The sequence below is a fragment of the Lissotriton helveticus genome, chromosome 1_1, assembly GCF_964261635.1.
Source record: "Lissotriton helveticus chromosome 1_1, aLisHel1.1, whole genome shotgun sequence".
In the NCBI taxonomy this organism is placed as follows: Eukaryota; Metazoa; Chordata; class Amphibia; order Caudata; family Salamandridae; genus Lissotriton; species Lissotriton helveticus.
Window position 1 is genome coordinate 196,385,798 of NC_136057.1, and position 25,785 is coordinate 196,411,582.

A 25,785-nucleotide genomic window follows, 5' to 3' on the forward strand; every position below is an offset into this window, starting at 1 on the left:
TGAATCCGAGACAAACAACACTAAACGTACAAGTAAGCCGGGAACTGGGGCCTAGTGTGGGACACAACAACGGAGGAATTGCCATGGGCTGGTGGATGGCCTAATTTCTGGAACCCAAGTGGTAGATGTCAGGCGGGCCAAGGGAGCTCAATTTGACAAGACAATCCTATTTGCATTAGGGACCTGCCATCCATAAGAACTGCCACGGGCCCAATTTTGATGCTTAACAGAAATTAAAACCTTACAAGGGCTAAACTCAAATTCCTGACTGACTGAATTCAATGGCCGTACTTGATTTGCCGAGAGTATGTAGTCCGGGTTCCTGCTATCTCATTGCATAGATCGGTTTAGTAAGAGAGATGCGCAAAAAGGTGCCCTAATTGTAGTATTGCAAAATCTAGTGCCTCTGAATAGATGTAATGTGTACGTCCTGTTAATTCTTAATTAATCTGCAAGAGAATCTGCTTGAAAACTAGCGTAATAAGCAAATGTATTAGCTTCATTTCTTCTGGAAGGAGTAACGAGATTCTTGAACCAAATGTAACATGAAGTTTTAATTGATGCGGATTGTCAAATGAGGAAATGCTCGATCTGTTTAAATGAAACATGCCAAACAGAATAAGCTAACCAAATCAATCATAAAGCAGTATTCGCTTATTTTACTAAAGAAAAGGTGTGGTGTCTTCTTTTAGTGGATGGGCGCTGGGGTACTGTGGTAAGTGTGATGCAAAGCATAGCACAAATTGCATTTGAAATAGGCCTTTCCACTCTGTGCCAGGCTACCCTATGTGGACTGGTAACTCCAGGTCCAACAGCCATCACACAGTACAGTGTCTTCTCACCTGGCTATTGAAGGTCAGCGAGCTCCACCCAATGGTATTGAAGCACTGTCCAAGAAGAACACCAGTTACGTTGCAGATGGACACATTCATTTTTGGATAGGCACAGGGAGATTAAGGGGCATATTTACAGGGGCTTTATCTCTGCTTTTTTGGCTTATAAGGCAAAAAAGCAGAGATAAAACTATCGCCCTATTTACAAGAGGGTACTAATATGCATAATCATATGTAAGCACCATTTTTCCCCAACGCCTCTCTTTGCTACCTTGCAAATATCACTGATGTTCACATTGTGATATTTACAAGGCTGCCCCAGCATTTTAGCACACATTAGATTTTGCAGAAAACCGATCTTTTCTTCAAAAACTAAGGGGCATATTATCAACAGCCAGCAATAATTATCACTGGCCATACATAGCAATAGAAATATTATTGCCAGCTATCGCTGAATATTATCGCCATGATAACGCTATATTTACAACGCATAGCTCTATGGCGATAATATTTCAGTGACAGCGGTAAAACCAGCGATGTTCCATTGAAAACAGCGATAACATCGCTGATACGACACTGTGAATGTATCAGCATAATCCATCTCCCATTAAAAGTATGCTTTAGTCAGGAATTTCAAAAAACACAAGACGATGGATGAAATGTTGCACGATAGCAAAACATTCACCCCCACTCACAGATATGGGTTTAATTCCTCACTATTTTGCTCACCAAGCCTCCCTAGTTCAAACACGGCCATATGCAAATCAGTCTTGACCCTGCGCCTCATGTCTTCCCTGGACCAGAATCAAGCATCCTAGAACCAGTTTCTGGCTATCAGTCATCTTCAATCAGGATCTCTTGACTCCAATGGTGTACTGAGCAAGGGACCCACATCTGGGCATACCCTTCACACATAGGGTGAACAGCAAAACACACAAGATGATGGATGGAATGTTGCACAATGGAAAAACATTCACCCCCAGTCACAGATCTGGGTTTAATCCATCGTTATTTTGCTCACCAAGCCACCCTAGTTCAGACATGGCCATATGCAAATCAGTCTTGACCCTCTGCCTCATGGGAACAGTCCAGACCGAACTACCAAGCCATGTCTTCCCCGGACCGGAATCAAGCATCCTAGGACCGGTTTCTGGCTATTAATCGTCTTCAGCCAGGATAGCTTGACTCCAGTGGCGTAGTGAGCAAGGGTTTCCAAAATCCTGGAGAGAGTCATTAATATCTCCTATTTTTAAGAAAGGAAATTGACAATTGCTGGAAAACTATCGATTAATAACCCTGTAAGATACTTAAGCGAAATTGTTCGCAGGGATCTTACTGTCAAGCTTAACAGATTTGTTAAAAGATAAGCAGATACTGCCCCCGAATCAAACAGGATTCAAAAAAGGTCTAGGAACTTCTTCAAACATATCAGGCCTATCGGTATTAATGGATAAGGCCATTTTAGCAAAAGAGTCCTTGGGCCTCATTTATGAGAAATGACGCATCGCTGCATGAAAGCAGCGATGCGTCACTTCTCAGTGCGCCTTCCTTGCGACATACCTGATGCGTCATATTTACTGTATGACGCATCATATCGCAAGGAATTACAGATACGTCAGTATTTCTGACGTATCTGTATGGCGCAAAAGTGACGCATTGCTGGAGTGTGTCACAAAAGTGATGTAACTCCAGCAATGCGTACTTTCACATGGGGCAAGCCCCATGTGAAGGGCCTGCATCAGTCTTACGCCTGCTGTGAGGCAGGCGTGAGATTTCGATCAACGGCTTCCTAGAAGTGATGCAGTGAAATCTCATAGATTTCACTGCATCACTTCTACGAGGCTTTTTGCGGGGAACGCCCCCCGCATACATTATACTTGACACAGGTATAATGTAGTGCAGGGGTTTACAAAGTGACGCCTCTGCTTAAATGTGTCACTTTGTTAATAGTGCGCAACCAGAGGCATGTTTTAACGCCGCCGATGCGTCACAAAAAGTAACGTATCGGAAGCGCAAAACGGACGCAAGGCCTCATAAATGAGGCCCCTTGTATCTTTGTGGATTTTAAATTGGCTTTCGATTGTGTAAATAGACACTGTTTGTATAAAAACCGAAAAGAGCAAGAAATTGAAGCCTCATTATTAAATTTGATTCAACTTTTGCGTACTGATACTTCTATTAGGGTGAGGATTGGAGATGAACGGACTCTAACAAAAGAAATACCTACGACTGGAGGATTATCGCAAGGGTGCGTTCTGCCCCATTGCTTTTTGACTTGTTTTTAGCAGATTTTTCAACCATGCTGAATGAAGTAAACACAGATCCCCTTGGTTAGCTGACAAGCAAATATACAATTTGTTGTATGTAGACGACGTTATACTTTTAATTCAAACTAAAATTGGGTTGCAGCGATTAATCCAAAGTAATGGAAATTACAAAAAATACAAGACTTTTACATAAATATAAATAGTCATTGGAACAAACCCAATTAGAGCAAGTTGAATCTTACATATATCTTGGTGTAATATTTAATGACAATGGAAACTTCCTCCCGCAAAAAAAGGATATTTACGGAAAAGCAAATGCTTTGGTAGCAGCATTTAGGATTCTACAGAAATCAATAAGCGACTTGTCTTATGGTCACTTCCTAAAGGTGATTTCATCAAAACTGATACCTACTCTGACATACAGCAGTGAGGTACTAAATGGGAAAGATGCAGTAATTATTAATAATGCGGTTGCAAGAACTTATAAAACCCTTTTTTGTTTGCCAAGCACAAGTGAAGCTTGAATTTTGGTTAAACAACCAGTTAAATGTGAGGAAAGGACAAGCTCTCAAAGTGTGGAACCGAATAAGAAACGATCAAGAAAATCAAATGTCCCAGCTACTATGGCATGAAGTAAATTATAATAGAAAACTGCAGGCCTGGACGTTTTTAAATGCAGTGATTGAAGAATTTAGCGTAATGCCTATCTTGGAAACTACAATTACTCAGGAAAGTTTTAAAAATACAATCCACAAATTACCTAATCATCTATCGCTGATAAGAGATAAAGATATATTTGTAAACAGAAAACAGGCATGGCCAATAATAAATGGATTTAAGAAAAAAAAGGTCCAAGAATATTTAGAAACATCGTGGTCATTAAAAACAAACATATCATTATTAAAGCACAATTTGGCTTACTGCCGGGTTTATGTCATTTGCCTCCATGGAAGAAATCAGAAGAGGATACCCAAATGTAGGTTATGTAAATCGGGACAAGAGAATATTATACATTTACTGTGTCTTTGCCCTGAATTAGAAAACAAAAGGAAAATTATACTTAAGAGGCTTTTAACGATCGTGGAGTAAGGACAGGTAGGCAAGCTTTGATAGTATGTCTAAGCTCTGATGATATATCTATGAATTCTGCATTTGTAAAATATTTGTGGAGGGTTGGAAGAAAATTAGAGGAGTATACATTGAAATCCTTATCTACTATATTTTAAATATATTGGGGCTTATTTACAAGCCCCTTGCACCACTTTTGCGTCACTTTTCCCCAGGGCACAAGTCCTAAAAAAAGAAGTGGGGGGACGCTGTCACCGGCAGTGACGTCACGAAAGGTGGCTTGCACCATCGGGCTCATTGCCTCCCCTCGCTCCCCCCTTAGATGCGATTGCATCTGAAAAGTCAGCGCGTGAGCAGCGTGCTGTGAGCTCCGATCTCATCACAGAGAGGTCAAAGAGTGAAGTCCAGCTGTTTGGCAGGGGGGACGGCATCCACCCGATAAAATAAGTGGGGGGACGCCGTCCACCCGTGCGGTATCCCAACTCGAGCCCTGCCTCTCCCATGTTAAAAGTGACGCAAAAGTGGCGCAAGGGGCTTGTAAATCTGCCCCATTGTGTACTGCATTTTAAAGTATAAGTTTGCATATTTAAGATGTGGTATCAATCATATATGTTCTTTTAATCTTTTATATTTTATCCCATTTTTGGAACGTTTGTAAGATTATAATTAATCAAACAAATGAAATAAATTGAAATTGAAATCCTTGTCTGACTGTACCGCAGTGTTCTTCAATCTGTGGGGCGCGACACCTTCCCAGGGGGGGAGCACACTCCACTTAAATCTCACCTTTGTTCCCGGCGTCGCTCCATTCTTCTTGTAGGATTCTGGTATATCTAAGGGGGAGGGAGTTGTGTTGAGCAGGCCGGCATCCAGGGCCTGGCCTCTGCCTGGCTTAAATCTTTCTTATCGGGCAGAACCCAAGCAGTTTGCTTAGGCCCTTTCACGGCCGCCAAGGTGCCATCTACTTGTGGAGTGCCTCAGGGATCCTCCCTGTCCCCTCTGCTTTTTAACCTCTACCTTCAACCACTCATTCACTCCCTGAAGAGGTGGGACATCACCGTCCTTAATTAGGCAGACGATCTGCAAATTATCTTCCCTCTCAACACCCCAAACGCAGCCACTGACTGTCAAGCGGTGATGCTATACATCCAACAATGGATGAACTTTAACCAGCTCAAGCTGAACCCGGGGAAAACAGAACTAATTCTCCCAAACAACAGCTCCACCTACTGGGGCCCACAGTTCTGGCCAGTGGAATTCGGCTCCCCACCCGCTCCAGCCAAGTCAGCAAAATGTCTTTGGGTCATTATCGACACTGAGCTCTCCCTCAAGCCCCAGGTGGGTGCTGTAGTGTCATCATGCATGTTTCAGCTCAGAAAAATCAGGAAAGTCTCCCACCTCCTCACACCTGAGGCTTTGATACAAGTCCTGATCGCCCTGGTACTGTCCCGCCTGGATTTTTCAAACTCTGTACCATGGCCTACCAAAATTCCTTCTATACAGGCTTCAAATAGTACAGAACCAGGCGGCCAGATTGGACTACAAGACCCCGAAGTGGCAGTCTGCGGAGCCATTACTTCGCAAACTCCATTGGCTACCGGTTGAACGGAGGGGTGCATTTAAGATCGGCTGCCTGGCATTCAAAGCTGTCTCTGGGACATCTTCCGCCTTTCTTAAATCCCTGGTTACCCTCTACCGTCAGGCACGCAACCTATGGTCCTCTCATCACCAGCTCTTAGCTACCCCCCTAGTTAAGCTTAAAAAATTCGGTGACCGCAGATTTGCTCACTTAGCCCCCAACCTTTGGAACCCTCTGCCTCTTCCGCTCAAATTCTCTAAATCGCTTCTGGAGTTTAGAAAACTCCTGAAAACTTTGCTTTTTACACAGTCTGGCTAGACCCCCGTGCCTACACCTCTCAGCATTCAATCAGCGCCAGGAAACTTATGGTGACAGAGCGCTATACAAAACACCCTTAAGATAAGATAAGATAAGGGAGGGGAGATCGATGGGGCAGGAGGTGCCCGTTCTTTTGTCATGTTAACTCTCCCGGGAGGGGGTTAATTCACAGAGCTGACAGCTTCAGCTGCAGTGGGAGGCACGGAGCCTTCTCTGCTAAAACCAAAAGCAAACAAGCAAACAGACAAGCTTTCGGTTTTAGCAGTGGAGACCCCTTACCTCCCACTGCAGCTGAAGCATTTCAGCTCCATGAATTAACCCCTTCCTGGGAGAGTTAGCTCTTCCCAGAAAGACAGAGGGGCAGATTTATGTTAACTGGCGCATCCCCAGGGATGCGCCAGTTAACATGCGCCACGGTGCGCCACTGCTACGCCACCCATGGTGCGCCGCATTTATGATGCGGCGCACCATGGTGCAAGGAAGTGAGGATGCGTGACGCATTTCTTGACGTACGGGCGGCGCATTGCAGGAGTCATGTCGCAAGTGCGACATGACTCCTGCAATGCACAGGAGCCACCTATTCTATGCATTGTGCGTCACCCTTACGCCTGCTTCAAGCAGGCGTAAGGAAGTGACGTAGAAAGTGACTGAGTGAAATCTCATAGATATCACTCAGCCACTTTTAGGAGGCGTTCCTGCGCAGGAACGCCCCCCCCTGCGCAGGAACGCCTCCTTATGGCGCAGGGCTTTCCAACGTGACGCATCTCTTAGATGCGTCACGTTGTAAATAGGGCGCATTGTTTGCGCTGCCGTTGCGTCACATTTAGTGACGCAATTGCGGCGCAAGGCCTTCATAAATCTGCCCCAAAGTTTCCAGAGTTCGAGTCTCGGCAATGAAGCTGAACATCCTGTGATTCTGGGCGAATCACAATCTCCCCGTGCCTAACAAAACAATCCAACTATCAAGTTTTCAAGTTTCAATACTTTATTCGACAGCATTGTGTTGTGGTTATTTCTGGATAGATGACAAGGTGTAGCCAAGTGGTATTATCATGTAGAGGTTTATTTGTAGTCCATAGTTGTTCCACAGACGATCTTAAGAAGGTAACTTAGTTGGTAAAGGGAATCCCACCAGGAGCTGCATGACTGCTGCTCAGCCCACTCTCTCCAACTGTCATTCTCTCTCACTAGCAAGCACTCTCACACATTCCAAACACACTGTCATCAGGCATCCTAACATTCTACGCATAACTCATTCATCCTTGCTGAGCAGCTGTCAGAGGGGATGTACTAAGATAAATTAGATTACTACATATCCTCTTCCCTTAGAGTGAACAAACAATAAAGATTGCAATAATGCACCAATACAAAGATAAATGATGAACAAGATACATAGTGCATTGTACATCTAAAGCTATAGATGAAAATTTAAATGTAGTAAAAGCTAAGGAAGAATTAGCACAGCTCAGAGATCAGAAGGCAAGGTAGATGAGAATTTAGAAGCTGCAAATGCCCACTCTCTCCAACTGTCATTCTCTCTCACTAGCAAGCACTCTCACACATTCCAAACACACTGTCATCAGGCATCCTAACATTCTACGCATAACTCATTCATCCTTGCTGAGCAGCTGTCAGAGGGGATGTACTAAGATAAATTAGATTACTAAACATTGTCATAAAAGCATTCTATCCCTATTCTAAACAAAAATAAATACTATACCAAATTTAAGATCAATTTAAGATACATATTAAATACAAATTGCTGGCGAATTCTTTGAGCTAAAAAGGATTTATACAATATAAAAAACAGGATATCTATACCTGGTACATAAGAGTAAGTCTCGCTTAATGCGACATACTATACTTCATTCTTGATTAATTGCAGTTAAAGTGCGAGTGCGAATAATCCAGGCCCATCCCAAATATTTGGCTAGGGCAATTGCAAGATTGGGAGCACAATTTGATTTTATTATTCTTAGTGCTTCTAGATATTTTCTTAAGCCCAAATTCTTGCAGACTGGTTTTAGCCATCTACTTCTTGGAGCAGCATACAAGGGGCATACAAACAAAAAGTGAGGAATATCTTCAACGTGAACCTTGCAGTAACAACATGTGTTTACATTACTTGATGACCACTTTAGAGTAAAAGCATTTAGAGGTAAGCAGCCAACTCTGAACTGGAAATACAGCTTTCTGTCCAGGGGTTTTGTGATCAAATCCCAATACTGTTCACAATTTGGGGTTAATTTGGACTCCAAATACTGGGCTGTCAATATAGAGGGTTGATTGGAAATTAAGACAGATTCATGTACCATGTCCCAATACATTTTTTTCAACGACGCCTTAGATGGAAAGGCGGAAGGGTCAGTAGTAATCCATAAATGGTCTAGATGCAGTTTTTGTAGCAGGTTCCTAATTTCTTTAAGCCAGGATATTTTATGGAACCGATCAGAGCTAATAATATCCATAAGAGCAGATGCAATATGGCCCAATTCAGGTGTAGTCTTTATGCGCCTCCAGAATAAAAGTGGGCGCAATCGGGCCATATCCAAGATCTTTTTCCTCCCAAGATCATATAGGAGAGGAATCAATGGAGTGCTCTGCGGGACCCCAACCAACCAGCGAAGAAATTTGTTCTCTGCAGTAGCCAAGACCCCCAGATTGGCGAAGCCCCATAGCTCTGATCCATAAAGGCAGGCGCCCAGCACTTTCATACTATAAATCTCCATAATAGGCTGGATGGGTTTTGTTAATGAAGATCTATGTTTTTGTGCTATGGTGCCAGCCAGCTGGTGGTACTTTAAAAACACAGTATCAATGTGTGATTTCCAATTCATACTGCCCTGCAGGGAAATTCCAAGGTAGGTGAAAGCGTTCACCTCTTCCAAAGCAGACCCATTAAATTTTTCCCTTGAATTGCTTAGCAGGGTTCAAATTCATAAACTTGGTCTTTGTGGTGTTTAATTCCAGGCCACGAATCCGACAGAAATCTCCAAATGCATCAATTGTCTTTTGTAATCCGCTAGGGGTCCGCGTGATCAGTAGAGTGTCATCAGCAAACATTAATACTGGGACCCGCTTCCCATCTAGCGTAGGAGCATCAGTTGGTGATTTCTTTAGATAGTCTACAACGCCGTTGATATAAAGAGAGAATAAGGTGGGGGCCAGAACGCATCCCTGCCTCACACTACGCTCCACAGGGAAGGAATCTGTGATGTCCCCCTGTTCACCCCACCGAATCCTGGCGTAGTTGTTTTCGTGCATACGCACTAACAGTGTCAATAATTCGGGGCTAATTCCAAGCTCACTAAGAACAATCCATAGTTTTTGTCGAGGTACTAAGTCAAATGCAGACTTTAGGTCGACAAAAACAGCGTATAATGGGCCATTTGTCAAGGTCACGTTTTTCCAGTAAAGGGTTAAAAAATGGAATACCTGGTCGACGGAGCTAGTTAGGGGGCGGAAGCCAGCTTGGTACGGGGAAAGGATATCCTTATCTTCTATCCAGGCTTGAATTTTATTTTGTATCATTCTTCCCATCAGTTTTTGCGCTGAATCGATAAGGCTGATGGTCTATAATTACTTGGTAAAGCCTTTTCCCCTTTTTTAAAAACTGCAATGATCTCCGCACCCTTCCATGAGGCTGGTAACTCAGCTCCTTGAGCGATGGAATTTGCAAGCCAAGCAAAATATTGGCACCAATTCGTCCGGTCAGATAAAAATACGTTTGCCGGTATTCCATCAATTCCTGGGGCCCTACCTCTTGTCACCCCGTCCAATGCTACATTTACATCCCCACATGTGAATACTTCATGGCTGTAAAATACCATTTTGGGGGGGCGGGTGGAAGCCCGCAGGCGAATTTTCAGCATATTGCGGTTTAAAGAAATCCACCCATTCTTCCTTGGCCACATGATTTTTTGGACACTCTGCAATTCCCCTCCTGCCCCATTTTAAGATGGCCCAAAACTCTTTCTGCTGTTTGGCTGCACACGCTTTTTTAAGATCTAACCATTGATTTTCATCCCATAACCTTTTTGCCCTAGCTTGAACCTTTCTATAGTCGTCCCTGGCCTTCAACACTCCAACTTTACTCCTCAGCGCCAGGCTGAGCATCTGCCGTGCCTTTCTACATGAATGGTCATACCATCCTTTATTTCTCTGTAGACAGGCACCCTTTCCCTGCTGAGCTTTTTTTAAGAAGAACCCCTGTATGTTAAGAAAGAATTTGGAGTGAGACTCTTCAATTAGTTTATTAAAATTAGGTTTATGACAATCTGCAATCCTGCAATCTGCTAACCTCTTTTACAACAACCTCCAATAGAGCCTGCATTTCCCCTGGCTTATCCAACAAAGTTGCCCATTTAACGTGGCGAAGGTTATTAGTTGAAATAATATCTAGTGGCATGACACCCCTCACAGAATTTGATAATATTACTCCTTGGTCCAATTTGAAGAGCAAAGACAACGGATTGTGGTCACTCTCCAATCTTGGTATCACTTTCATGTCTATCGTCTTATGCCAATCTCTGACATCTACAAGGAAGTAATCTATCCTACTGGTTGCCCTTGTGTTGTCAAAAGTATGAACACCCTGGAGATCTGAGGGGGTGCGGCCATTTGCTGCCCTCAACCCCCTAGCCAAACACAAACTCTTTATTTGTACTGCCACTTCGGACCATTTCTTTACCATAGGTAAATCCAGTTGAGGGATTCCCCATTTAGTGTCTTTCTCTGAAGATATTTCATTATCCTCCTGGCCTAGTGGTTCGAACGTTGTATTCATGTCACCCCCCACTAGAATGGTGACATGCGTTGGAAGATTCTCTAGATCATTATCTAGTGCTACTACCACCTCTGAGACTTTGCCCCCTAATGTTCCCCTAGCATAAATGTTATAGAGGGCCATCTCGTGGCCATCAGCCCAGGTTATCACAATTGGGAGTAAGTCACAATTGTTAACGGGTCTCGCTCTAGTAGTACATTGGAGTGATTGGCGTACCCATGTAGTTAGTCCCCCTGAGGGCCGCCCTTTTGGGTTCTTTTTCGCGGGAACAAAGAAATTAAAAAAACCCTGACGATAAACAGGATTCACTGCCCAAGTTTCCTGAAACATAATTACATCGTGGTTGTCAACAAATTTACCCCATTCTGGGGACTCTAGTTTATGGGAAATTCCCGCCAAATTCCAGGATAGGAATTTAAGACCTACCTTCGGCGGACTGGCCCTCTCATTCAATGATAATACATATTGGGCTTGCGGGAGTTGAGCCAGAATGGGTGGGAGGCTCGATACCCTGCAGTTTCCAAAGATACGGGGAGTAGGAGTCAAATACCCCTTGTTGTGAAAATAATCCCCGTTACAGCAAGGTGTCCTCAAGTTACTAGAGTTAGTGGCAATAAGTTTCTTACCAGTTCCAGTACCCCTCTCTTGAATCCCAGCTATGTTACCCTTAGCTATGCTCATCCGCCCTTTCAGTCAATCACACTCATTGAGATCGGAAAGGGCAGCGTATCTATTATCCGTCGGTATGCCCCAATTACAACTTTTACCAAGGGGTTTGCCTTTTCTTACCACAGAATTCCATTTTGTTCTGAGTACTGTGGGATTTAAAATGTTCCCTTTCTTTGCATAGAAAAAATCTAGCGTTAGAGGAACTATCTCTGTGGATCTACGCTGGGGAGGGTAAATGTTTGCTAGAATGTTTGGCAGCACTTCAGGATCAGAAAAGTGTAACACCACACAATCCCCTCTGCATTTTTTGCTACTACCCCCGATCCATTCTACTCTTCTAGCCTTCACAACTTCTTGTGCCAACTGCTCCATCCCCCCCAGAGAAAAGGCCATGTTCCTTGATAGCCAATGCAATGATTTATTTATTAGGGATGGTGGATTCTCTACTTGCCCAGATTCTAAATGGGGAACATTCGCCAGGACCAATACCAGGGGGGATGCCTCTACGATTAGTTCTACTGGTCCCTTCTCTATATTAGAATCCACCAGCCTGTCCCCTTGTCTTGGCCTTTCGAAATCACTGTTATTATTATCCAGTCCCCTAGGGCCCCCCCCCTATATCATTCAGCAGCATAGGGATGAGGGGAGTATTTTCCAAGAGTTCTAGCCTGGGGGTTGTCTGTGTATTTTTTGACTCGACTCTAAGTGTCCCCTGTTTAGCAATTTTTGCTGATTCCTCTAATGATTATTGCAAACTCCCTCCAACCTGTTCACCTCATCAGTGAGGTGATCTATTTTGCATAGGAGAGGTTTGGTTATGGTCTTGATTTTACTATCTAGGGCATTTAACAGTTTCTTAAATTGGTCTTCGTCCAAGAGTAACTTCCCCCCAGAGATTCCCCTTGCATCTTCTCCAGTGCTTTTTGGTGGGGATATATCTAGGCGTTTTTTACCTGAGTGAAGCCCGCCCCGTTTTGAAAGACTCTCCCCCCCCCCCCCTGGTTGCTCTTGGAGCTGGTACCGGTGCCGGGGGCTCCTCTTCTAGCAGTTCAATATCTTCGTCAGGTATACTCTCAGTGGCAGAGTCGGCTATGGCTACTAATAGCTGGGTTAAAGGGTTGTTCTCAGGTTGCAAAAAGACCTCATTGCTAGTGTCCAGGGCAGGTGTGTCAAAAGACATATTATCAAGTGCTGGCAGTACGGGAGAAAGGCTCAATCTCAGTGAAGATCTCCTATCACTGTTTATTTTCGCAACAACTTGAACCATATAATTGTCAATGGTATTAACAGCTTGAGTCGATTTTGACTTAGACATAATGGGGGGCTGTAACGCTAATTTCCCCCAAGTTATATCATACAGTGCTTTAGCACAGGATAACTTTCCTGTAGTTACAAAAATGGGTATGAAAAACTGGAAACTCACTAATGATTTTTTGGCCAGCGTTCCAGGCCCTGTCCCTGTCTCTTCCTGCCGATGAGGGCCGTAGAGGGCTCGCCCTTTGCCCGGGCTTAGCCCGGCGTCCCGCTCGTGTCCCGCGAGGCGATTCCTCTTCTGATTTTATTGGTGGGAGGGCGGCTGTGGGCGGGGCACGCAGGGGCCGCTGACCGGATGTTGGTTGGTCATGCAGGGACTCCTGGGAGAGTGAGTCCCTGCCGCGCGGCTCCCCTGCAGCCTCTCAGCACCTCAGCAAGCACAGGGCAAACAGGCAGCGTTGGTGGGCAAAGCTTCCACGTAGCGGCAAGAAGTAGCACTGATGCAGGTTCAGGTAGGAGCAGGCGAGAAGTCCTCACGGCGTCCCGGGAAGATTTTTAGAGGTCACCAGCTATCATGAAACTGTGGTGCTCATATTTAAAATCACCTAATTCCGCAAGGGGCCCTTTAAGCAGTATAAATAATTTAATAAACATTTTAAAACATGCATTGAACATCTGCCAAGCAGTGGACATAATTGTCAAATATTTGTGTGCTCTATTCCCATTGGAATGTTGCTTCCTTGCAAATACATTGTTGCTATTAGCTCTTCTTGTCGGTCTTTTTGATTTGAGAGAAGTAAGGCTCGGCTGCCAGCATATGGTGCGAAGAAACGTGTATGTGTTTGAGTGCGTGTGGTAGTTGCCTGATTGGAGTTTAAGTGTTACACAGTGAGAGGGTGGGATGCGGATGTTTCAAAGTAGTTCATACTTTGAGGGCGTGTTTGTTTTAAGTGGGAATATTGGGGCATATTATCAAGGGGGTTTATCTCCGCTTTTTGGCTTTAAAAGCCAAGAAAGCGGAGATAAAATTATCTCTCTATTACCTAGCTGTCGCTAACACCAGTTAGCGACAGCTATTAGGAAATAGCGACCATCTTGGGCCCCACTTTGCATGTCAGTGATATTTATCACTAATGACATGCAAAGTGGGCGTGCCAAGATGTTAGCGACTGGAAACAGTCGCTAACATCGCTATATCCTATTACCAACTTTTGGAGATATTCGCGCTAAGCGCGAATATCTCCAAAAGCTAACACCTGCCCTGAGCAGTTCTTAGCCATGTTATCCAATGGGAGGTGGATAACATAGCTAAGAGCATTAGCTCTGTAATGCACGAATATCGCTGACTTTTCAGCGATATTCATGCATTGCGGCCGATTTTTATCGCATTTGCGATAAACCTTGGTAATACCAAGGTTTATCTGCGATAAAAATCGCCGCACCTCAGCGGTAAATTTTTCTCTCTAACCAAGCAATAGCGATAATTATCGCTATTGCTTGGTAATGTGCCCCAAAGTCACTAAGGTAAATGGATCAACTGATGATAACTAGACATGAATAAACAAGACCTGCTTGTTGTTTCAAAATCTAATTTATTAACTCTATATTTCAAAGATTGAGCATTTTAAGTTAATCTTTATTTTATTAATAAAATATCAGCAGCTTTTAATTGAAGGAAAGGCACATTAATCTGGCATTTGTTAAAGCAAAATCAGATGACATGAAATAAAGCAAATAAAGGTTTCCATTCCCTAAATCCTAATTTCCCTGTCTAAACTCGCTTCACCTAAAAAATAAGTCATAAAAGTCTATAATCCTTACGTGCGCCAAAAGTCCGTCAGCACGTCACACTCTTCAGGAATCAGAAAATGAGCAAGTAAGCAGCCCCCACTTGTCCACGGGGCAATTTTTATACCTTTCTGTCTAACTAATCTCACTAAAAGTATATTTTTCTCTGTCATCCAGCGTTCTAATTGGCTGACTGATGTCAGCTCATATGGTGTCATCAACTCTCCCGAAGCCTAGATCAGACTTTTCTTAGAGTCCATTGTCTCTTATTCACAAGTCACGCAGCTTCCTCAAAACGAAACATTTTGCAAATCACAGACTGTGACTTCCTCAGCTTGGCAATCTTTGCCAGTTCCTGTCCTTGATTTGGTCCTTCCAAGAGCACGTATAATACAATTTTCATTTGAGCTTGCAAATATTTTCAACGTGATAAAAGTTTCCATGCAGGGCTCTTGCTTTCTCCGGACAGGACTCAAGACACCATCTTTAAAAACGCTAGGCCTTAAGCCTTTCCAATTCGAAACTAGTATTGAAACAAACACAAAACAATAATTAATTAAAGAATTAAGATTCATTCTGTTACCCACCCCCTTTGCTAAATATTAACCCATTAATCAATGTTACCTAGCACTCAGCACAAAGAAAGCAGCGTTTTATATTTACTTTTTCTTTTAGGCCGCAGAATCCTCCACGAGCTTTTGCCACACAAAAAGACGTAAAATACATCACATAAGCACACAAAATGAGCACATGACATTTTTATTCAGCCGCATTTAATACTGACAAAGACAATAGACAAGGTTAATTTATTTTTTTCCAGATACTTGCAGTTGCGGTATAAAGCACAAATATTAGTCCCATATGTCGTGTAGTGCACTTTTAATCTAGGTTGGTTAATATTTCCACTCCATGCTGTTAGTACTGTTATTCAATTATGGAAGTATAACTTTGTGAGTCAGAACAAAATATTATTCTGAACCTCGCTCCATCACCCCAAAACAGCTGGTTGTTGTCAGGCAGACCGCCCTCTAGTAACAGCTGAAGACACTGCAGCTGCTGCTTAGTGGACATCGTCTATGTTTCCCTCCTCACTCACTCTCTCACACACACACACATTCTCTCTCACACACACTCTGGGCCCGATTCACATAATGAACTTAAGACTCAATCCTAAACTTACTACTATTTTGGTATTCACAGAATGCACTTACTACTTTTGGCATTCACAAAATGAACTTACTACTTTTGGTATTCACAGAAGTTAGGATTTTGTCTTAAGTTTGTCTTAAGACAAACTTAAGACAGACTTAAGACAGACTTAAGACAAAATCCTAACTTCTGTGAATACAGGCCCAGCATTTTTTAGAAGTATTACTGTTCTGTAGTGTGAAGTTCAAGTACTTTGTGTTATACCTTTGTAACGAACCTGCACAGATGTCACTTTTTTCCTCCTATAATTGTACCGTTTGCTACCTCTTGTAATTTGTTTGCTCACATTTATCACTTTTCGCCTCATGTAACTTAACGTTTGCTGTTGTACGTTGTTTGTTCACTTGTAATTTTCTCCTCATGTGTAGTATCATTACTGTTCCTATTGTTGGGGAGCACTCTGAGACCATCGGGTAAAGTCCGCACAGCGCGCTGTATAAAAAAGCATAATATCTTTTCAATTTGGGCGGGGGCAGGGCGGGCATGAATCGAATGGAGGCCGAGGCTTTCCGCTTTAGTTTACCAATGTTACCATGATGGCTAAGGGACAGGAGGATCCCGGAGAGGGGCCGGGGGCTGGATGGAAAGGCAGCTGGGGGGAATAGACAGCACCAGGCAGAAGCTGCTTTGTGCGCGGTCAGGGGGTGTCGTTGCCTGGCTGAAAAAGGCGAGTGTTTGTTTGTACCGTGTGATTGCCCCCTGCTGCTGGCTGGGACAGGCCCAGTGTCGTGGTGTCGTTAGGGCTCGTGTGCTGCGCAGTTCGACTCACTACGTGGCTGCCTGCAGACAGACACTAACTCTCCGTCTCCGTTCGTTCCCTACCTGGCAGAACTGGACACAGGCCCAGCATTTGTTAGAAGTACTACTGTACTGTAGTGTGAAGTTCAAGTACTTTGTATTATACCTTTGTAACGAACCTGCACAGATGTCACTTTTTTCCTCCTATAATTGTACCGTTTGCTACCTCTTGTATTTTGTTTGCTCACATTTATCACTTTTCGTCTCATGTAACTTAACGTTTGCTGTTGTACGTTGTTTGTTCACTTGTAATTTTCTCCTCATGTGTAGTATCATTACTGTTCCTATTGTTGTGAAGCACTCTGACACCATCGAGCAAAGTCCGCGCAGCGCGCTATATAAAAATGCATAAGTGAACAGCAAGGTGTCTGACTCGACTGTAGGCTGCATAGATAGCCTTCGTTTCAATTTGACCTAACATCATTTTGGTTCAGATTGGGAATCGAATGCGTCAAAGCGCTGATTGTCCCAGCCCGGGCTGCTTATGTACTGGAGCCAAGGGGGGGAATTGTTGACTTGGAATGAGGACGTGTAGCGCCTTGAATCCTAGTTTGAGGGGCACAGTGGCGGGGTTCGAGATCCCCGGGGCCAGTTGTTGAGTGCATTCAGCTGGGGTCTTGGGTACTCTGTCAGCCTCCTGTGTATTTCAGCTCACTGTGAGACTGAGACATCCTGGCATCTGAGTCATTCTGTTCAAACTATGATAAATACATTCACTCCACTCACTGTGCTGCAAAGCGCACTGAAGTATCTTTCAAGGCGCACTGCGGCCACTAGCAGGGCAGCTGTTAGAAGGGAGAAACCTTGTGGTGTGCGAAGGTTTTGCTATAAACAGACAGATACCTTCTCTTTCTTGTTCAGAATTTCTTTTGATTTTTGAGCATTCACCTGTGTTACAACTGCCTGTATAACGATTTATGTGACCTTTTTTGTTTATTTCCATTGCAGTATATGCATTGATCATCTGGGAAAGCTGCAATAATACTCCCAAATCTATACTAATATAATAAAGAGAGAACCCAAACCTTTGGGGCGGGTAATCTCAGGAACCACAGCACCAATCACAACACCCAATACAGCGTTGGAAAGGGCAGTTGCAGCAGAAGGACATAGGCCATGCAGACACCCACCATATACATTTAAAAGATAAAAGAACCATGCCAGCAAAGTAGTCCCTTGCGGGCGTGTCTGCATTGTGCTGTGGGTGTGTGCTGGGGGCGTGACAATCTCTGGGGGCATTCCATCACGTGTGTTGTTTTTCTTCCCAGGTTCTATACATTCCTGCTCCCTTTAAATAGTAATTCAGTGGAGGTCCCATTCTCTCAGAACCACCCCAAGCACAGTTATGGGCAAAAATACAACTAAAAGGCCCTGCAAAGCATTATGGGATAAGATTAGCATCATTTTTAGCATTCATGAAAGGGTTTCAATGTTTTTAAATTTTACTCATCAGGGACATCTTGGGACAACGAGGTGAACTGCAGCTTGATGTGTAATATGTTAAATGCTATTGCATTTGCCTCATGGGGACAATGAGGTGAACTGCAGCTCTTTGTAGAATTATTTGGATACTATAATATTTAACCCTGGGCTTGAAACTTCACTACACTGATGGAACTTGGATTCACAAAAATGAACTTTTACAATGAAAACATTAGGTAATGAGAGAGCTGATGAATGTGGGGCTCCCCCTGCACCAAGCAGATGCCTTGAACACAAAGGGGCATGTTTCTGAAGGCCTTGCGTCACCGGTGCGTCACTTTTTCCCATGTTAAAAATGACGCACCGGTGGCGCAAGGCCTTCATAAATCTGCCCCAAAGAGCATAAACAAAAAGCACATTTTGTTGAACTTCAGGGGTGATCCCATCATTTTAGGACCACCCCAAGCACAGTTATTGGCAAAAAACAATCCCAACCAAAGGCCCTGCAAAGCATTATGGGACAAGATTAGCAGTGGCAGTGAATATTATAGTATCCAATATCAAAATAATTCTACAAAGAGCTGCAGTTCCACGGGTCGTCCCTAGATGTCCCTCACAAGTCAAATGCAAAGCATTGAAATTATTCTTACATCAAGCTGCAGTTCCACTGGTCGTCCCTAGGTGTCCCTCACGAGTGAAATGCAAAACCATTGAAATCCTTTCATCAAGCATTTGCATTTGACTCGTGAGGGACATCTAGGGACGACCAGTGGAACTGCAGCTCTATGTAGAATTCTTTTGATTTTGTATACTATATAATATTCACTGCCCACTGCTAATTTCACCCCATAATGCTTTGCAGGGCCTTTGGTTGGGAATGTTTTTTGCCAATAACTGTGATTGGGTTTGTCCTAAGAGGACGGGACCACAACTAAATCGTTCAAGATGTGCTTTTTTGTTTTCAAGGCATCTGTTTGGTACTCTCCCGAGGTTAGGGAGGATCCCAAAATCATCACATCTCCCACTGCTTACCAGTTTATTACTTACTACATCTTGAAAGTACTTTATGCACTTTAGCATAAAAAGATAGAGAAACTTATTTGCTTATAGCTGGTCATGTACAGGAACCTTCTTGCAGTTAATTGCAATTGTAGCACAGCACAATAGAAACAAACACTTGGGGGCAGATTTATGAAGGCCTTGCTGCATCTATTGCGCGATTTCACTCAGTCTAAAGCCTGCAGGCGTAGGTCTTGACGCAGCATTGTGGAGATGGAGCACCCCCGAGCCTTGCTGGAGCTGCGTCGCGCTTGCGACGCAGCTCCAGCAATGCGCCACCTTTTCGGCACAGATGCGTCACGCATCTGTTCCGTTTTTGCCCCATGGTGCGCCGCATTGTAAATGCGGCGCACCATGGGTGGCGGAGCAGCGGCGCAGGATGACTGGCGCATCCCTGGGGATGCGCCAGTCATCATAAATCTGCCCCCCAGTGTTTTTAGCTATGTGCTTTTGTGAAATGACTATCTGCATTTTAACATGTAGAAATACTTATGTCACCTTGAATATATGAGGATTCTGTTTTAATAATTGGAAATCTGACAGAAGGAACCCTACTTTAAATACCCCTGCACCCCATAATTATACCCCATCCTTACTCTATAAAATACCCCAACACCCTTAAACACTAACCCATTTTAACCCTATAAATATACTCTGTAACCCAAAACCCAAACCTATCCCTAAACCCTAAAAATACCCCTGTACCCCAAACCCAAACCTAGCCCCCAACCCTATAAATACCCCTGTACCTCAAAACCCAATCCTACCCCATAACCATAAAAATACCCCTGACCCCAAAACCCAAACCTACCCCATAACCCTAAAAAAAACCTGTACCCCAAAACCCAAACCTAACCCATAACCCTTAAAATACCCCTGTACCCCAAAACCCAAACCTGCCCCTGAACCCTAAAAATACCCCTGAACCCCAAAACCCAAACCTAGCCCAGAACCCTAAAATACCCCTGTATCCCAAAACCCAAACCTAGCCCTGAACCCTTAAAATACCCCTGTGCCCCAAAACCCAAACCTACCCCTGAACCCTAAAAATACTCCTATACCCAAAACCCAAACCTAGCCCTGAACCCCAAAAAAACCCTGTACCCCAAAACCATTACCTATCCCTAAACCCTAAAACTACCCCTGTACCCCATAACCCAAAACTATATCTGAACCCTTAAAATACCCAAACACCCTAAAACATACACCTCAGTACCCCAAAACATATACCCCTATACCCATACTTACCTTATCCAAACATAAAAAAAAACCATGGGCCTTATTTATGAAGGCCTTGCGCCGCCGATGCGTCACTTTTTCCCATTTTAAAAGTGGCGCACCGGCGGCTCAAGGCCTTCATAAATATGGCCCCATGCTTTTACCATTCATGCATTTACAATGAATTTCGTTGTAAATGTATGCGTGGTAAAAGCATATAAAATGTAATGCCATGCGTTATAATGGCATTGCGGAGTCATGGTACTTTTCGTAATGAAAGTATGCGGAGTGATGGTATGCGGAAAGAAAGTTGCGGAATAATGGATGTTTACCCTCCCCCTTAAGTACATTGGTGGCACGGCGGCCCACATCTCCAGCAACATACTCATATTTTTTCACCACAGATTCGAAAAATGGACAGGTCTCTCTCATTGATGCCCAGCACCGACATACACTTTTAGACACACCTCCCACCACAAGTTCTAGAATTGCGAACTTTAGAGATGGGGAGCTACGTTAGAATCTCGGCATCAGCTCAACATCCTGTGATTCCAGGCAAATCGCTTTGTCTCCCTGTGCCTACCACAAATGAATGTGTTCTTCTGTAATGTAAATTGTGCTCATGCCATGTTGTCGAGTTTGCGCTATATAATATTGCAAGGAAAATAAAGTAGGGAAACTCGAGTTCCCACACTACTGAATGCGCACTCTTAAGTGCATCAGCAGTGCACTGTGAATCGGAGCGTTTCTCAGGCCTGTCACAGATAAGAAATGCTATCAAAACGAAATCCTACGAAACAATATACTACTGGCCGGCAGCAATTCATACCCGGATAACGTTGGGACAGGCTGCTAGTATTTTATATAAAAGTAAAGTATCTCAGTGTGTTACTATAATGCTGCAGGGATCTAAGTATAGTCTGAAGGTCACGGGTTCAAAAACAGTTGGCGCGGCTTAGCATTTCATCTTTCCAAACATGATAAAATTAGTACGCTGAATTGGGTAATAGTGATTTCTGTTACACAAAGCCCTTTGGGGTTCAGATTATAACGTCTTAGGGACCTGCCCATTGTCAATATTATTTCTATTCACTATAATGTAAGGTAGTCCTCCGCAGAGCCTGAATATGTTTCCAAAATGATGATAGGTTTACAGAAAATGTGAGATTGGTATTCTAGAAGTGTGCCCAACACCTGCTGGGGTGGGACCCTGCCTCGCCCACACACAGAATGTGTGGCCACACAGCAAGAGAAATTAAAACATGATGGCTGCTTTTGTTTATAAATGCGAGTTTGAAATACAAGTGCCTTCACAACAGTCCATGATGCTCCACCGCTTTTTTTATTGCGCAGGTTTTATGTGCCCGAACCAGTGATTGTACGCACTCTGCAACAGATCTATTGGTAAGTTTGCAATTGTACTTTAAGAGGAAGTTGGCAGGCTTTGGAGGTTTTTTCAGCAGCATACATCAAATATTTGCTTCCTTTGACTCTGGTGATAGACTGCTGAGCAATCTATACTAATATAATAAAGAGAGAGCCCAAACCTTTGAGGCAGGTAATCTCAGGAACCACAGCACCAATCACAACACCCAATACAGCGTTGGAAAGAGCAGTTGCAGCAGAAGGACATAGGCTATGCAGACACCCACCATATACATTTAAAAGGTAAATAAATCGTGCCAGCAAAGTAGTCCCGTGTGTGTGTGTGTCTGCATTGTGCTGTGGGTGTGTGCTGGGGGTGACAATCGCTGGGGCATTCCGTCACGAATGTTGTTTTTTTCCCAGGTTCGATACATTCCTGCTCCCTTTAAATAGTAATTCATTGGAGGTCCCATTCTCTTAGAGCCACCCCAAGCACAGTTATGGGCAAAAATACAACTAAAAGCCCCTGCAAAGCATTATGGGATAAGATTAGCATAATTGTTAGCATTCATGAAAGGGTTTCAATGTTTTTGAATTTTACTCATCAGGGACATCTTGGGACGACGAGGTGAACTGCAGCTTGATGTATAATATTTTAAATGCTATTGCATTTGCCTCATCAGGGACATCTAGGGACGGCGAGGTGAACTGCAGCTTGATGTGTAATATTTTAAATGCTATTGCATTTGCCTCGTCAGCGACATCTAGGGACGACAAGGTAAACTGCAGCTTGATGTGTAATATTTTAAATGCTATTGCATGTGCCTCATCAGGGACATCTAGGGACCATGAGGTGAACTGCAGCTTGATGTATAATATTATAAATGCTATTGCATTTGCCTCATCGGGGACAACTGGGGACGATGAGCTCTTTGTAGAATTATTTGGATACTATAATATTCATTTCCCACTGCTAATCTCGTCCCATAATGCTTTGCAGGGGATTGATCTCAAATTCATCACCTCTCTCACTGCTTGCTGGAAGCTAATTTCACTTTTGTGAAATGACTATATGCATTTTAGCATGTAGAAATACTTGTTATTTTACCTTGAATATATGAGGTTTCTGTATTAATAATTGGAAATCTGACAGAACGAAATATTGCGGATTTATTGTACTACGTTCGCACCAATTGCACCCACCCCTACTTTAAATAGCCCTGCACCCCATAATCATAACCCACCCTTACTCTATAAAATACCCCAACAGCCTTAAACACTAACCCATCTTAACCCTATAAATATACCCTGTACCCCAAAAACCCAAACATATCCCTAAACCCTATAAATACCCCTTTACCTCAAAACCCAAACCTACCCCATAACCCTAAAAATACCCCTGTACCCCAAAACCCAAACCTACCCCATAACCCTAAAATACCCCTGTACCCCAAAACCCAAACCTAGCCCAAAACCCTTAAAATACCCCTGTACCCCAAAACCCAAACCTACTCCTGAACCCTAAAAATACCCCACTACCCCATAACCCAAAACTATATCTGAACCCTTAAAATACCCACACACCCCAAAACATATACCTCAGTACCCCAAAACATATACCCCTATACCCATACTTGCCTTATCCAAACATTAAAAAAAATATGCTTTTACCATTCATGCATTTACAACGAATTTCGTTGTAAATGTATGCGTGGTAAAAGCATATAAAATGTAATGCCATGCGTTATAATTGCATTGCGGAGTCATTGTACTTTCGTAATGAAAGTATGCGGAGTGATGGTATGCGGAAAGAAAGTTGCGGAATAATGAGTGTTTACCCTCCCCGTAAGTACATTGGTGGCACGGCGACCCACATCTCCAGCAACATAGTCATATGTTTTTCACCACCGATTGGAAAAATGCACAGGTCTCTCTCATTGATGCCCAGCACCGACATACACTTTTAGACACACCTCCCACCACAAGTTCTAGAATTGCGAACTTTAGAGATGGGGAGCTACGTTCGAATCTCGGCATCAGCTCAACATCCTGTATTCCAGGCAAATCGCTTTGTCTCCCCGTGCCTACCACAACTGAATGTGTTCGTCTGTAATGTAAATTGTGCTCATGCCATGTAGTCGAGTTCGCGCTATATAATATTGCAAGGAAAATAAAGTAGGGAAACTCGAGTTCACACACTTCTGAACGCGCACTCTTAAGTGCATCAGCAGTGTACTGTGAATCGCAGCGTTTCACAGGCCTGTCACAGATAAGACATGCTATCAAAACGAAATCCTACGAAACAATATACTACTGGCCGGCAGCAATTCATACCCGGACAACGTCGGGACGGGCTGCTAGTGTTAAATAAATGATTGGACTTAGGGGTTCACTTTCCTCTTTCATCTGCCCCCAGCACGTGCTTTTGATAACTGTGCCATTTAATGTCTTGCCTGGTTTTATCTGATTTCTGGTTTTCACGTTCCTGACAATGTTGGAGCTAATTACCCCGGCATGGATTTTAAGCTTTATTCTAAGGTTTATTTAGGCATTATTGGTAATATAACGAAACTGGTGCTCATGTAAAGCGCACTGATAGTGATACCCGATGTCTAGTTCGCTATATAAAACAAACAATAGAAACATCAGTTGTTGGCCTATATATGTAGGTGCGTTGGCAGTCTGGCAGACTATGTTTGTGGTCCCAGTAGTGAAATAGCAGCAGGCGGCAGCGCAGAAGGTTAATGTGCCTCCTGCAAAGAACATGTACCTGATGCAGATCACAAAAATGCACATGATGTAAATAGGTCAATGAGTCTCTGCTTTTGTCAGAGAGATCCTTTTGTTACTTGCAGTTTGTACGTTAAAATCGTAACATACAACAGTAAGCTATTAACTGTCATCTAAGAGCTGCATGCAAACTGCAAGAAAAGAATTTGAGCGTTATGTTTTTTGCCCACAGTCTTTGTTTCATTACCCTAGTGTTTCAAAAATAAATTGTTATCTTTTCATTTTCAGCACCTGGTAAAGCCTGACAACCTGAAACATTACCGCATTTTGGGGCAATTTTTTGGAAAACAACAAGAGGACCCCAACCTCCTTTGCTGCTCTTTCACCCCAGCTACTACCCAGCAAACACCAGTGTTAAAGGTAAGGAAACTGATGCTATATTTTTTATATGGGAGTTAGGGCTATGTATGTGGTCACTCTCAAGGCCCTCAAGCAGTGTCTGTTTCAGTGCCTCCAGCAACCACTATGGCACAGTGAGGCAGGAGGCAGTAAGGCTGTATTTTTAGCAGTCTTTTTGTGGAAAGGGGAGCTGTTGGAGATGTATTACGATACTGCACAAGATATATGTATTTATACTAAAATTTTATATTATTGCACTGCACCTTATACGTTGTACTTTGATTATTGACAGGTTTCTTTAATATATATATTGGGAAGGCCAGCAACACCATCATGAAAACAGTACAAGAGCTGATTGAAAGGTCATTCCAGGCACGGCCACTTGAAGAAAAACTACATTTAAAGCAATTAGGACCTCATCAGCCTGAAATTAACCTACAGAAAACTTCCCAGAACAGAGGGAAAATGGCAAAACGTACATTCTCAAATGCCTGGTACACAAAAGCTGATTGGCTTACAGGATGCCCTATAAGAAATTCTCTGTTCTGCTTCCCCTGCTTGCTGTTTGGTGGTGACTTTTCTTGGACACGTCAAGGAATCACAGACTTGAAGCATTTATTTGAAAAAATAAAGAAGCATGCATTCACAAGAAATCATATGGAAAACCTGACGAGACTGGGAATGTTGGGGGAAGACGCACCAATTGAGCAGCAGATAAATGATGCATATCGCGAAACCATACAAAAACACAATAAGGCCGTTGATAAGAACAGACAAATTCGATCCAAGATCATTGATTGCATTTGTTTCTGTGGTGCTTTCGAACAGGCATTGCGAGGCCATGACGAATCAGAAAGTTCCTCAAAACCAGGGATCTTTAGAGGCCTAGTGGATTTAATAGCAAGCATAGACAAGGATTTGGAAACACATTTAGCACATGCTACAGTCTTTAAGGGCACCTCTAAAACAATACAAAATGAACTCCTTGAGTGTATGCTCGAAATTATAAGAAGCCATATTGTG

General features: G+C 43.3%; 1 long non-coding RNA gene across 1 annotated transcript in view; it reads left to right on the forward strand.

Moving 5' to 3' along the window:
- LOC144768517 (uncharacterized) overlaps nucleotides 1–25,252 on the forward strand; it is a 46,500-nt gene extending 21,248 nt beyond the window's left edge. Inside the window, exons 2-3 of the long non-coding RNA XR_013598558.1 lie at nucleotides 24,652–24,783; nucleotides 25,055–25,252. This is a non-coding gene — a long non-coding RNA (uncharacterized LOC144768517). The remainder of the gene's footprint in view (nucleotides 1–24,651; nucleotides 24,784–25,054) is intronic.
- The last annotated feature ends 533 nt before the right edge of the window (nucleotides 25,253–25,785 follow it).